At 51.5% G+C, this 15028-nt stretch overlaps 1 protein-coding gene across 2 annotated transcripts in view; it reads right to left on the reverse strand.

Moving 5' to 3' along the window:
- Positions 1 to 15028, reverse strand: part of Chst11 (carbohydrate sulfotransferase 11) — a 199327-nt gene that overhangs the window by 1344 nt on the left and 182955 nt on the right. The gene's annotated exons all lie outside the window — the stretch shown is intronic.

The raw sequence follows: 15028 nt of genomic DNA on the forward strand, positions 1-15028 counted from the left end.
TATTTTCCCTCTGCCATCATTTTCCTCCAGCGATGGACTGCAGTCTGGAACTGTAAGCCAAATAAATCCCGTTTCTATATTAAGTTGCTTTTGGCCAGCATATATTTTTTTTTTTTATCACAGAGACAGAAATGGAGCTAGAAGGGCTAATCACTCCCAGTCAGAACCAGTTCGCTTAGTTCACCCAGACAGGAAAAATCTACTCTGTCCTGGTCTGATACCACCTTGGTCCCCAACACCCTGAGGCTCAGAGACCCTGAGAAGTGGTGACGCCCTTTTAGTCACCTTCGTTCATTCCGCCTTTTGGCTTGTGGAACATGGCCCCCTCCCCCGCCAATGTAAAAGGAATTTGTTGTCATCTTGACTTTGAGGTTCTGGAGTACAGAGTTTGGGACTGGGTAGCAGCCACTCTGGGGTGTTGGGTGGTGGCGAATCCTGTGTTCCTTGTCACCCACAAGAACAAAGTCCCCATTCAGACACTTGTCTTTTGAAGTCCTCTGTCCACTACCAACCTGCCTTCCCAGCGTCATGCCTACATCTCACCTGTTCTGAACAGTGGTGTACTCCCCAGAAACCAACTGTTCTCTTTTCACTTTTGCCCTGACATTCTGTGGCAAACTGCTGGGCCCAACACACTCTTCTCCCACACTGCGAAAAGACGCTTCGTTTTCTGCACACACCCGATTCTGGGTGTCCTTAACAGCACAACCCTGATCTTCTTATTGCTTTTCCGTGGCCACTGGCTTTTTTTTTTTTTTTTTTTTTTGGTCCAGACTAAGAGTGGTCTCAAGACCCGAGAATACAATGTCTGCCACTGGACACACACATCAGCAGAGCCCGGGGCTCAGGTGGGACTTATGAAGCCAGCCCTGAACCTCTGACACTGGACCATAATTCGTATGATTCACCCCCAAAATGTGTATAGGTCATGTGGGGTGGGCCAAAGACAGATTTTAATCGAGTCTTGCCTGCCTTGTCTGTAGAAAGAAGGTACTTAAAACAGCAAAGTGTTATTTCTTGGGCTACCTGCAAAGTTGGGTACAGTCCCTGTTCAGTCTAAAGGCTCAGTGCTGCAGACTCCACCCCCAGTGACCTCACTTGACTGGTACATGTCTTCTTTCTCTGTTTATTTCTAACTAGCTCATGCTGTCCCTGAGGCCATCAATGGGTACCAGCACCCTGATGTCACATGGTCAGAGCTAGGTGTATCTGGGGGTGGAGCCTGTTACCAAGAAATGTTTAACGGTCTCAAAGGATATCACCAATGAGGCTGGAGCGATGGTTCAGTAGTCAGTCACGAGCACTGTCTGCTCACCGAAGTTCAATTCTCAAGGCGCACACAGTGACTCCCAACTACCTGTAACTTCGGTTCCAGGGCATCTAACGCCCTTTGTGGGCACCAACGTATGCACACAGTACGCAGACATGGTTTGCAGACAGAACACCCATACACACTAAATAATCATATAAAATCAAACCAGCAAAATAAAAACACACAAGTGACGAAATTCCAACACAGAACTCTACGTGCTTTTAAGAGACCCAGGCTTAAAGCCAGGCATGGTGGCGCACACCTTTAATCCCAGCACTCAGGAGGCAGAGGCAGGCAGATCATTGTGAGTTCGAGGCCAGCCTGGTCTACAAAGTGAGTCCAGGACAGCCAGGGCTACACAGAGAGACCCTGTCTCAAAAAAACCAAAACCAAATAGAGAGCTGGGTTTAGCGGAGTCCTGGAGAGGCTGGACAAAGACATTCTTCGCTTAAATGCCGAGACAGAAGTGGAGAGACCTCAGACAGCATCCACTCGTCGGACAACGAAGAGGTATGACTTGCAACTTAAAAACCCATTAATGCCACTTCCACGCCCCTCCAGCTATCGGACGGCGTCCTTGTCGCCAACCAGGAACCCACGGCGACTGTAGCAACAGTCATAACTTTTCACAAATAACATGTCCCCTGCACACTCCATGCACGATTCAAGAGCTGTCCGAGGGGTCGAAACATCTCAGCGGCAGCAGAAGACAAAGGGGTGAAGGAGACACATTAATGGCAAACGCTCTGCCCCGCATTGCTGGACGGGAACACTGCGGCTCGCCAACCAAGTGCCATCAGCTTTATAGCGGGGGAGTTTGTGGCTCTGTCAGTGAGCCACCTGGCAGATGAATTGCTTCCCATTCCTTCTTTCTTTCTTTCTTTTTTAACCCCAAAAGGGTTTGAGGTGATCATAGCGGAGGACAACTTGTGTGTGATTTTGAAAGTTGACATTAAGGATGTTTCTTTGGTTATGAGCGACAACGAGGACAAAGTCGGGGGGGGGGGGACGAGATCACATTTGTTATCAAAGAGAAAAGCAGTTCAGCTGTTTGTGGGCGAAAATGTACCAGAGCTTTAGGAGTCAGAAAATTCAGTCAGGGAGGAGCTGTTCTTGGGTTCAGTGGGCTCGGGATGCAGTCTTCAAAGGGCATGATGCCCTGAAAGCCAATGCTGGGATTCACTCCTGCATGCCTGCAGACCACGGTGATGGGTACTGTCCTCTGTTCCCCTCAAGGAAGCAGCCCACTGAGACTCTTTCAGAGATGGCAGAATCCATGAGAAGAGCAGCCCTCACCCGCCAGCCCTGTCGCTCTTTCCTGGCCTGGCTCCCCTCAGCATCAGTGATCGGTTACGCTAGCGCTTCTCAAACTTGGGCGCGCGTGGGAGTCACCCTGAGGGCTTGCGCCAGTGCTCGCTGGCTTCCAGCCAGAGCTGGAGACGTGGCAGGGCAGAGGGTCTGCCAGGGTTCCTCTGCAAAGACTGCACAGGATGCCACAGAGTGAGGCTTAAACCCACAGCAATGGAGGCTCAAGTCTAAGATGAAGTCCCCCCAGGGTGGTGTCCCTCTTGGAGCCCCGCTCCTTGGCCTCATGATAGCATCTCCTGCTGGGTCTTCACATTCTCTTCTGCCTGGGTGGGCACCCCTGAACCTGCACATCATCCTCTGCCTGGACGGACACTTTAGTTTCCCTTAGCGGCATCTTTAAAGACCCTGTCTCCAAACCACAGTCACATCCTGGGGTCCTCCTGGCTGGCAGATCTGAACGCAACATGAGTTGGAACACGCAAGACATAATTCAACCAAATGCCAAGCGCTGCTGTGCTGGGCCACGCTTAAAGAGCTGCAGGTCCACGCTCTATGGAAATGACAGTATCCTAACATCTTGGACCAATTCGCAGTTATCCTTAATGACAGAACACAGAACACAGCTCCCTGTCGGATGCCGAGGGACTCAACCCGCGCCCTGCCACCAACTCCTTTCATCTCCCTGTGATGTCCTCAAAGTATAGGCCAGAGGAGGGCAGAGCCCAGGATGTCCTGAACACAGCTCCTGGCTTTGGGCTGCATCCGGCTTGCATGATTTGATGTCTATTTTTAATTCGGGCGTTTTGAAAGGAACTGTAATTAGTGTGCGGAGCAAGCTCAGGGTTGTTTTTAAGAAGTCTTTTAAAGTTTTACTGAATTTCATCTTAAAAGGAAGAGCTGGTTGGCCCTGTGAGGTCTGCAGTCTCCATGGATTGCAACACCCTCACCGAAGCAAGCAGCACTCTCCTCCCTGCCTGTGTTTGGGGAGACAAAGGGAAACGGAAAGGCGGATAAAGAGGTAATTCTGGAAGCTTCCAGGGCCTCCCTACTTGTTGCAACTGCTGGCTAGTGTCCAGGCTCGGTTTCCTAATTTAAAAAAAAAATCTGAAAGTAAGGTTGTAGGGATGGCTCAGTTGGTGACATGCTTGCCTGTGAGCATGAGGGCCTGAGTTCAGTCCCTGAAGCTGGGCATGGTGGCGCACGCCTTTAATCCCAGCACTCGGGAGGCAGAGGCAGGTGGATTGCTGTTGAGTTCGAGGCCAGCCTGGCCTACAAAGTGACTCTAGGACAGCCAAGACTACACAGAGAAACCCTGTTTCGAAAAACTAAAAAAAAAAAAAAAAAAAAAAAAAAAAAAGAGGGCCACGGTGCTGCAGGCTTGTAATCCCAGCACTGTGGAGGTGAAGGCAGTCCTTTCCTGCATGTCTGTCACCTGCGGTCTAGGGTTCCATAGATGCAAAGAACACCTGATGGATGGGGTTGCTGTGGAAACCACAGCCCCAGCAAACACAGGTACCGCGTGTACTAGCTGTACTTGAGTGCTCGCCACATGAGAGTCACCTTGGAGCCCCATAGACACAGTGTTGACTATGCACTTATGGAGCATTTACTGCATACAAGTCACCGCTGAGCCTCACTCTCTCTGAAGTGGGGATGGTCAGCATTCCTAACTTCAAGAGAAGGAAACTGAGGCACAGGGAAAGAAACAGCTTGCTCAAGGTCACAGAGGTAGGAACCTGGGCTGGAGTTCAGGCGCTGAACGACAGCTTTGGGGCGCTGACTTGTATGGCTCCTGGGGTCTGAAGGCACACCTGGGGACTCCCATGTCCAGGTTAGCCACTGGAGACTCAATCCTGGCAGTTCAGAGGTCTCCTTGGGGGGCTCTTTTATTTTTGTTTTTGTTTTTTTTTTTTTTGAGATAGGGTCTCTCTCTGTGTAGCCTTGGCTGTCCTGGACTTGCTTTGTAGACTAGGCTGGCCTCGAACTCACAGCGATCCGCCTGCCTCTGCCTCCCGAGTGCTGGGATTAAAGGCGTGCGCCACCACGCGGCTCCTCTGGGGCTCTTAACAGCCCTGTCAGGCTGGGTCCTACTCCTATTCCAGAGGTCTGACAGAGCTTCTCCCCCTGGTGCCAGTGGCCCCAGGTTCCCAGTGCAGCCAGGGTAGGGACCGCGGCTTCAGAGGGCCAAAAGTCAGTGCCCATCTTAGCCGCTCAGTTTAAGGACCCTGGGAAAAAGAAAAGCCAGGTGGAATCAGTCAAGCTGTGAGCATCCTGAAGGGGGGGAAAAAACACTCGATGAATTTATTAAGGGAAGCGCCGAGGCCCAGCCTTTGCCTGGCCCTTTCTTGGCTTGCAGCACTTGCCTCTTTGCACGCTGCTCATACATAATTCACTCGCTCACTCTGTCCTCTCTCCCTCCTAGAATGCTAACTCCAGAGTGCAGGTGTCTGCCACTTTCCCCTCCCTCTGCTATATTACCAATTCTTAGCACCTAGTAGATACTCAAAGGTTTGTTTGAATTAATATGCGAATGCATGTATGCGCATATGTGCATACACTCGTGAATGAATGTAATACACGCATGTACGTATGCATGCGTGCATGAGTGAACAGATGCGGGTATGAGCGAATGGGATGGGGGTGCAGGGATTGTACAAGGTCTCGGTGACTGGAGAGGCTGCGCACTTCCGCGGCGTCTACCTCTGCTGTGCTAGTCTAGCTTCCGGCTGAGGTTCTGGGCCAGGGTCTGAGGCTGCACAAAAAAGCAGGAGCTGGGGGGGGGGGCTCCTCGCCTTAGGAGAAACTGGCTCTGATCGTGGCAGCTTTGGTGAGGGGAGGACCCTGGCGCTTTCTACCTGTTGAGTGGGTCCAGGAAACAGGAGGAAGCAGTCACGTCAGTCACTCTGGCTGATGAAGACACCCTGAGAGGCTGGGAGGGCTTGCACAAGGCTGTCTGCATCTGGGGGCACCTTTCCAGGAAGCCCAGGTGCAGCTGGAGAGGCCTTGTTTACATCTCAGACTCGGAGCCGGGTGCATAGGGGTTGGTTCAGGTATAGGAATGGGGCTGTTGCCAAGCTGGCCTGGCTTCCCATGAACGGTGGCCCAGAACAGGGTCGATGGTGAGTAAGGGACAGGGCTCTGACCCTGAGTAGGAGGCTGGAGCCTGAGAAATCTGAAATCAGAGGGGCAGGCGGGCTCTGCACTTGCTGGCTGACACACTCTGGGGACCTTGGAAGTCACTGCCAACAGGAGGAAGGAAGTGGGAACCTGTCTCTCAGCCTGGAGGCCAGCAGCTCCCTCACAGGACTGGTCTGCCTGTGATATTTTGGGGAGGCAGGTAGACTGGAGGTGGGTGTGGCTTGGCCCTGCAGGTTCTCCTGGCCTCTGACTGGAAGATTTGGCTTTGCATCTGCCTTTCTACGTCTCTCCAGAGATCCAGCAGCATGCTCTACTGAACATTTTGTCTGAGTGTCTTGACCCCTTCAGGCCTCGGTTTCCCTACTCTGTACCATGGGGACAATAACGGCAGTTCTTGGGGGCCGCTTTGATGACGTAAGGGCTCAGAGGAAAGCACACGGCACTGTGCCTAAGTCTCAGGGAACACCACGAAGAAGTCATTGTGGAAGACTGGAAAGGGGCTGGCAGTAGGACAGAACTCCTGTGTCATCTACTGACTGTAACTCCTTGACTCCGCCCTAGGAATCTGACTGGACGGTCAGTGTGGGTGGTCCAGGCACCTGCTCCTGACCACTGCTCTGGGGTAGTGGTGCCTCTGTTTCTACCTGGAGAACTGCTGACTGAGCATCTTTTTCCAGGAGAGGGCTCTTCAGTGAACGCCAGGCACGTCTGTCATCTGCCAAACCTGTCTGTCATCTGCACACGGTGCCTGGCTCATGGCAGTCCGATATCTCACGAACAGAGGGAGGCTGACAGATGTAATTGGACGCATCCTGGCTGGGCATCTGCTGAGGAAAGAAACAACTGTCCTAGCTAGGTAGAGAGTAGCTATTCATAGAATTAACGCGCTGGAAGGCTGGCAGCGAGTTTCGGTTATCGTCTCTCAACTATGAGTTGAGAGAGCCCCCAAAGGATTATTATTGATTTGTGTGTGTGTGTGTGTGTGTGTGTGTGTGTGTGTGTGTGTGTGCGTGCGCGCGCGCGCGCGCGCACATGCTCGTCCTTGTGGAGGTCAACCTTGGGTATTATTCCTTAGATACTGTCCATGCCCCCACCCCCTCTACCCCTTTTTAAAACAAAAAAACAAAAAATAGAGCTTCTCATTGGCCTGAAACTTGCTAGGCTTGCGGGGCAAAGAGCCCAGGGAATCCACCTGTCTCTGCCTCCCCTATGCTGGGATTATAAGCACATACCACCACTCTTAGGTTTTGTTTGTTTGTTTGTTTAAACATGAGTTCTGGTGACTGAAGCCAGCCAGATTCCCATGCTTATGTAGCAAACTGTTTACTGGTTGACCTACCTCTGAAGCCCTTTGACCTTTCTCTTACTAGAGGAGCAGTCAACCACACCCCATCTTCATCAGTTCTGTAAGTTACGCATGCGCCCACTTCTGGTGGGGGAGGAGGCGCCCTGCACATAGAGCCCCACTGTTATTTCCTTCTCCCTCCTGCTAGGCACCTTCTACCTGTCCAACAAATCACCCACAAACCTGGGCCCCCAAGGAGCCATTTCCAGCAGCAGGCCCCCACTGTCTCTGGCTGCCCGGCTTTAACATAGCCACAGTGCCTTTCTTGTCTTCACGGCTGCCAGCACAGGTCTCAGCATCTTTATGTCTCAAACACTTGGTGCCTAATGCTTGCAGGACTCAGAAAAGGAGGGCTAGCTTTGTGCCAACACATTGACATCTCCCTAGACGTCGGTCATATTTATGGAAGATGTTCGCTTGTGGTCCCAGTGGGAGCCTCCACCGGGACCAGCAGATCTGAATTCACTCACAGAGGAACGTAAGTGCCGGCGTTGATTTTTTGGTCACAACTGGGGATGCACAGCTGTGCACAACAGCCACACAGACAACCTGGAGCCCAGAGATGAGTAAGACACCCATAAGCTGGGGACATCAGAGGTGCAAATACCATACAGTTTGCAGATTTTTGAGCTATTGCATATGTAGGGGTGGGGGTGAGGTTGCTCATAGTCCAGGCCTGGAACATTCCTTTGTGACTATTCCTAACAGCTGGGTTGTCCCCTGCGCTCCGCCCCCCCCCCCCCGCCCCGCCGCCCCAGACTCTGGGTAGAACCGAGGCACAGCGCTGGATGCTCAGCCACCCATTCCTAGGATGCAGCAGTGAGAATTTTCTCATCCTCTCCAACCAGCAGCCTGCCTGGGAGTACACAGATGAATCCCAGGCCTGTGCACAGGCTGAGCAAGCTCCCTGAGCCAGGGGCTCGCTGCTATGTATGCGGTTCTAGGCCACCTCTGTGCACTGAGGAAAATACCTTCTCTCCTTCCTCCACCTAAGTGGAAGCCCCTCCCTCGTATGAGTTCATGTCTGCATAGGTGCGCATGCGTGTGCCTGTGCACACCTGTGGAAACCAGAGGAACAGTTCCGGTCACTCTCCACCCCCACCCCGCTTTTCTGAGGCAGAATCATTCTCTCATTGGTCGGAACTCACTAGGCAAGCCCCAGGGAACTTGCCTTTCTGTCTCTCTCCCCAAGGCTGAAGATATAAGGGAGCAAGCACTGTCATTCTTGGCCACTGGGCTTGGCCTTTAATGTGGGTCCTAGGGATTGATCTCAGGCCCTCAAGCGCATTACTGACTGAGCCATCTCCAGAGCTCTAAGGGGACATTTCTGTAAAACCTGTGGAGATGGGATGGATGCGAAATCTGAATCGGCAGGAGCAGGTGGCCTACTTTCTTAACCACAACAGGGAATGTGGGCTAGGCACTCCTCCTGGGCTGGCCTGATTTGGGAACTCATTAAAATGAGCAAAGAACTAGGAACTGGCAGATTTTCTTTTTAAGGACAATGTCTCTGCTTGGGCTAAGAGAAGAGACTAAATAAATCTTATTTCAGGATATAGTATTTAATTAAAAAAAATTAAAGTGTGCCTCCCGTGGAAAAACCCTGAGCAAAACCTGAGGGGATTTGCTTTGCAAGACAATGGCTGCCCAGCTTAGGGGGCTTTGGGTCAGACTCTGGGGTCAGGATGTGAATTCTGACAAAAGCCATATAACTTGGGTCAGTCATTTCCACCCTCCCATACTCAGTTTCCTCACCAATAACTGCACACACCCTCCCAGGTTCTTGTGAGTTCACCTTCAATCCCAGCACTTGGGAGATAGAGGCAGGCAGATCTTGGTGAGTTCAAGGCCAGCCTGGGCTACACTCCTTTCTTCAAAGGAGAAAAACAATTTATTTTATGTATCGTTGGGCTTGGTGCGTGTGTCTGTATGTTACATGAATGTGTGAGTGTGGGTGCATGGGTGCTGGGACACGCATGTGGAGGTCAGAGGAAATCATTTGGGAGTTGGTTCTCTCCTTCTTTCATGAGATTTAGGGATCAAATTTAGATCCTCCATTTTGTGTAGCAAGTGATTTTACCTGCTGAGCCCGGCCCTGGTGGTGGTGGTGGTGGTGGTCGTGTGCGCGTGTGTGTGTTTGTGTGGTGTGTGTGTGTGTGTGTATGTGTGTGTACATGTGTGTGTGTGGTGTGTGTGTATGTGTAGTGTGTGTGTGCGCGCGCGCGCGTGATGTGTGTATGTGTGGCATGTGTGTGTGGTATGTGTGTGTGGTGTGTGTGTGTGGTGTGTGTGTGTGGCATGTGTGTGTGGTGTGTGTGTGTGGTGTGTGTGTGTGGTGTGTGTGTGTGGTGTGTGTGTGTGGTGTGTGTGTGTGGTGTGTGTGTGTGGTGTGTGTGTGTGGTGTATATGTGGTGTATATGTGTGGTGTGTGTGTATGTGGGGTGTGTATGTGGTGTGTGTGTGTGTGTGTGTGTGATATGTGTGTGTTGTAAGTGTGTCCCTTCACAAGATTTGAAAATGCAGTCTGCAAAGAATTTGGCCTGCCACGTGGCTCACTGCCGCTCATAGGGACATGAAGTAACCCATGCCAAAGTCTCTCCTTTTGAAAATAATGTAGATTTTTACCATGGGTTGGTCTCCACTAAGGGGCGGAACAGTTCTAGAACACAGTAGCACATTACTTCACACTCTGGGCTTCAGTATTCTGCAAAAGAGAAGGCTAACAGGAGGGAGTCCCAGGGTTAGCTGCACTGTGGCTCAGGCTTACTATATGCTCAGCACACTGGGGTGCCTAGACATCTCTGGACCTTCTGGAAATCTGACCCAACATGGCAATAAAAAGACAAAGATTTCCCAAAGTCACCTTTCTGCCAAGCCAGACCTATGACAGAAAGTGGCCCACCTTCCTGGTCCTTTGGCTTCTTTGCTACCGTTAGTGGTTGGTGGCGGTTGGGTGTTAAAGAACAGAGGAAATTGGAGGGGGTTGGGGGGAAGTTCAGGGTAGAAGACCAGAGAGGCTTAGGCCTTTTTGCTCACATCGGGCTGTCTTCCCCGAGTCTTGTTTCTGGGCAGTTGAGCAGCTAGTCCCTGGCAAAGCCTCGTTTCAGACGAGACACACGGCAGGAAAAGAGTGGTGGGGGGCAGACAGAGCAAAGAGACAGAATTTAGGGGTGTGCTGGGAGGCTAGGAGATAGGCTGGGGCAGACTCCTAGACTTAGCTGGCTGCCAGACCATACTCGCTCCCTGGGCCTCTGTGTGCTCATCTGTGAAATGGGCCCAAAAACACCAAACCTGAATGATGGCTGTTGAGTCAGGCACCAGCAGGGAGTCAGTTCTGCACGCCTGCTGCATGTGAGTGTTCCCGGCCGCTGGTGCCACGTGGCAGAAAGGTGCACACAGGTAGTCTGAGTGAGTGACATTAACCCACACTGACCACTGAGGTCGAAGCACACAGCGATGGTTCAGTTTAGGAAGAAAGCCTTTGATTTTCCCCAAATGGGGGTACCTAATAAAGCCCTGAAAAGATCAGAAATAGGCTGGCCAATGGAGCAGCCAGCTAGGAGAGGTTGGGGGACAGAGGGCAGACTTGGGCGAGAGGCTGGCTGATTCGATACCCTCAGGCTGTGTGTGAGTATGCTTCCAGGGCCTCAAGAGTAGATAAATACACCCATGTAGGGGTGCAGAGGCCCCGGGGAAAGGAAGCTTTTAGACGTAATTGCACTGGTCACAAAGGGAGGGATACAGGGAACTTTTTGTTTTTGTACTCTAAGTGGCATTGAACAGAGAGGCTTAGGAAAGCAAGTGGGGCAGGGCTGGAGAGAAGGCTCAGTGGTTAAGAGCACTGACTGCTTTTCCAGAGGTCCTGAGTTCAATTCCCAGCAACCACATGGTGGTTCACAACCATCTGTAATGTGATACGGCACCCTCTTCTGACCTGCATGAGTACATGCAGGCAGAGCACTGTATACACAATAATAATAAAATCAATCTTTTAAAAAAAAGAAAGAAAGAAAGAAAGAAAAGCAAGTGGGGCTAGGGCCTTGGGACTGGTCCTGTAGGAATGACTGATGGTGACAAATGAAAGAATCTGCTTCTATCTAACCATTGCCACCAGCTCTGGAGAATAAAGGCACCTGGTGACAGCAGGGATAGCCCTGCAGCCTTCCCAGGGGAGAAGCCAGTGTCTATCTGTTCCCTTGAGGCTTAGTTTTTACCTCCCCTCCCCAATAGCCATTTTAGGCCAGGTTTCTCTGCAGACTTACCCCATGGGGATTCTGTCTCGTGTTTGTGTGTGTGTGTGTGTGTGTGTGTGTGTGTGTGTGTGAGGAGAGAGGGCGAGAGAGAGATGAGACGATGGAGAGATGAGGAGAGATGAGAGAGAGAGAAGAGGAAGAGAGGAGAGAGCGGGAGAGAGAGAGAGAGAGAGAGAGAGAGAGAGAGAGAGAGAAAGAGAAACCTCGGGTGTTTCTTTTCTAAAGCACCATCAGCCTTGGTTTTTAGTTTTTGAGGCATGGTCTCTCACTGGAGCGGCGCTCACTAATGTGGTTAGTTAGTGACATACACACCCCCGCTCCCCCAGATCTAGCTTGTCTCGCATGTCACAGTGCTGGAACCACAAAGTGTGTCACAGTGCTGGGACCACAAAGTGTGTCACAGTGCTAGGACCACAAAGTGTGCACCACTATGCATGCCTGACTTTTCTTTTTTTTTTTAACCTGGGTTCTGACTATAAAAATTCAGCACCAGCTGGGCGGGGGTGGCGCACACCTTTAATCCCAGCACTTGGGAGGCAGAGGCAGGTAGATCGCTGTGAGTTTGAGGCCAGCCTGATCTACAAAGCGAGACCAAGACACAGAGAAACCTTGTCTTGGAAAAACCAAACCAAAACTCAGCACCAAACGCTTTCGTGGCAAGTGCTTTACTATCTCCCCAGATCTTTTTTTGTTTTGTTTTTCTTTTTAATGAAAAATATTAAAACAACAAAACCAAAAACCTATAATCTATCAAGAAGAGGCAAGAAGACCTCCACTCTGCATCCCCTGAGCTGCCCCGAGGGAGGCATTGGGAAGATAGCCAATGGGACTGCCTGCTGTGCCGCAAGGCCCTCCCTTCACAGGTGAGGCACACATGGCTCCTCAGATGCATTCTCTGAGGTGGCCCATGCAGCTTCGCAAGAATTTGGCTGTAGCCCAGTAGGCCTGGGGTGCTCTCCAAACTGGGCCAGAACCCAGAAGGGCAAGGCATTGTCTCCAGAGTTCAGTGTTCTAACCAGAAACATCTGGAAATCCATGGGTGATGGCTCTTCTTGGTTGTCAACTTGACTCTATGTGGAATTAATGAAAACTCAAGGGGCTGGGTACTTGTGAGGGATTAATTTCTTTTTTCTTTCTTTCTTTCTTTTCTCTCTCTCTTTTTTTCTTTTTGGTTTCTCTGTGTAGCCTTGGCTGTCCTGGACTCGCTTTGTAGACCAGACTGGCCTCGAACTCACAGAGATCCACCTGCCTCTGCCTCCGGGGTGCTGGGATTAAAGGCGTGCGCCACCATTGCCCTGCTGGGGATTAATTTCTTAGCTACCTCACTGAGGTAGACAGACACACCTTTAATCTGGGCCACGTCTTCTGCTGTCAGCTTATATGAAGGAGATGAAAGAAGGACGCTTGCTGTCTTTGTCTGCTCGTCCTCACTGTCGCTGGCAAGTCCACCCCGTCACTGGCGTGAGAGCCGACTTCTTCGGGCTGTGACCAGCTGAGACATCCAGCCTCATGGACCTAACAGCTACTGGACTCTCAGACCTTCTAATGGTGGACAGCCATTGCTGGACTAATTGAACCACAGCCTGTAAGCCAGTCTGATAAATCCCCTCTGTATACATATAAAACACACACACACACACACACACACACACACATTCTCTCAGCTCTGTCCCTCTAGAGAACCCTAACTAATACACCACAGGACTAAGCCGGATGCCTCATGGTGAGTCTGAGGCTCAGAGAAGCCAGGCCTCACCAGGCCTTGGCTACAGAAGCTTGTGAGTCACTGGGCTGTTTTCCAGACACCCCTCCCCATCTACCCCGACTCCAGTGTCTTCACTCCCTCCTTCGCTCACTTTCTGACTGGCCCTCTTTCTGACTGAACATGTTACACTTGTGTCAGCCTCCTATTCCTTTTCTATGGAATGCTCTTTCTCCATACCTTGTAGGGTACAAGGGCGGCCATTTTGTGGGAGGAGCACTAGGAAGGTGGGGGTTCACAAGTCAAGGGTCAAGAGTACGTTCCTACCTTCTTAGCTACTCCGCCTACACCACTCCACGGGAACCCCAGACTCCAAGTGACTAAAATCAGGGTGTCTCTGGCACATCTGTGTCCTACCATTAGGGATGACACTGTTGTTCATACAGGAGGCTCTGCCAGAACCAGGGTGTGGTCTCTATGGCCTTCTCCTCATCCTGACAAGCCCTGTGTAGACATGTCACCTCTAGGTCTGATGCTGCTGACAGACCAGACTGCCACTCTGATTACAGTGTAAACACCAACCCTCCTTTCTGTAAGTCCTCCATGGCAAGTTCAGACGCCCCGGGGCCTGGTGACAGCTCTGTCATATCCTGACTCTGCCTGCCGCTTGCAGCTCTGCCTGAGAACCTCATGGCTGACCAGATGTGGGTGTTTTCTCACACCTAAGGGACCTGTGCTTCAAACTGTCCCTTTTGAATGGCACTCTTACTGCTTCCTGTTTCCAGACCTCACCTTCTATCACACTTCCTCCAAAACGGCACCTCTGACGGTCCAGCCCTGAGCCCAGGCTAATTGCCTCTTCCCTATGTGCCTGCCAGGGATCTGGGTTTCCCCTCTCTCTCTCTCCGTCATCCTTAGCATCAACAGCACAGCAATCCCCCCGCAACGGGAGCTGGTGTTTGTGAAGCGCTAAGTGTATGGTGATACCCCTCCCCAGCAATATGCCACCTCCTCCCCTCTGGTGGGGCTTCTGGCCATAGCTTCTGCTGAAGCATGCAGTGAAGGTGAAATAGGATGGCATGCTGAAGTTCAAGGCACAGGGCCTCTCTGTGGGGATTATTAAAAAAATCTGCTAAAAATCATCAGCAGAGGTCAGGGCTCCAGCACTATGTTACGTGAAGCCAACTGTGTTCTGTCTTGCCCATCAGGAGGCTAGGGATGAAGATGCTAGGAAGAACCTGGAGGCGAGAGCATCAAATGATGCTATCAGTTGCCTGGACACAGGCAGGGCAATAGTACAGATCATGAGCCCAGCTGAGCTCACCTTCTGTTACAGACACTGGGTGATGTTGGCATTAAAACTTCAGGGGCCCTGCCGGGCGTGGTGGTGCATGCCTGTAACCCCAGCACTCTGGGAAGCAGAGGCAGGCAGATGTCTGTGAGTTTGAGGCCAGCCCGGTGTACAAAGCGAGTCCAGGACAGGCAGGGCCACACACAGAGAAACCCTGTCTCGAAAAACCAAAACCCAAACCAACCAACCAAACAAACAAAAATCCTTCAGGGGCCTAAGAAGCAACAAGTGTGTTACTGTATAGCATCAGGCGAGACAGTCATTGTCATCTGTTTTCTTACCATAGACACCTTGGATGGTGGGTTGGAGAGGGGCAGGAGATGGGGAGCAACTCTGAGACAGACAGACAGACAGACCTGGTACTGGCACAGTCTAGGCCACATCAGCAGCAGTGCCCATCCCCCTGGGAGGTCTGGTCACAACAGAGACTTCCATAACCCACTCCCTCTCCCACCCCCTACACGAGGCAGCATTAGAATGAGGTTTCTGTTGACTCCATTAGTCTTCTCCCTGGAGAAACGGAGCCGAGCCACACCCCCAGTCCTCTCGCCAGGCAAAAGAGGAAGGTGGCAAAGCTGACCGCCATCGCAGCCGATTCCAAGAACATCCTAGTGAAGGA

The sequence above is a fragment of the Acomys russatus genome, chromosome 31, assembly GCF_903995435.1.
Source record: "Acomys russatus chromosome 31, mAcoRus1.1, whole genome shotgun sequence".
Lineage (NCBI taxonomy): Eukaryota > Metazoa > Chordata > Mammalia > Rodentia > Muridae > Acomys > Acomys russatus.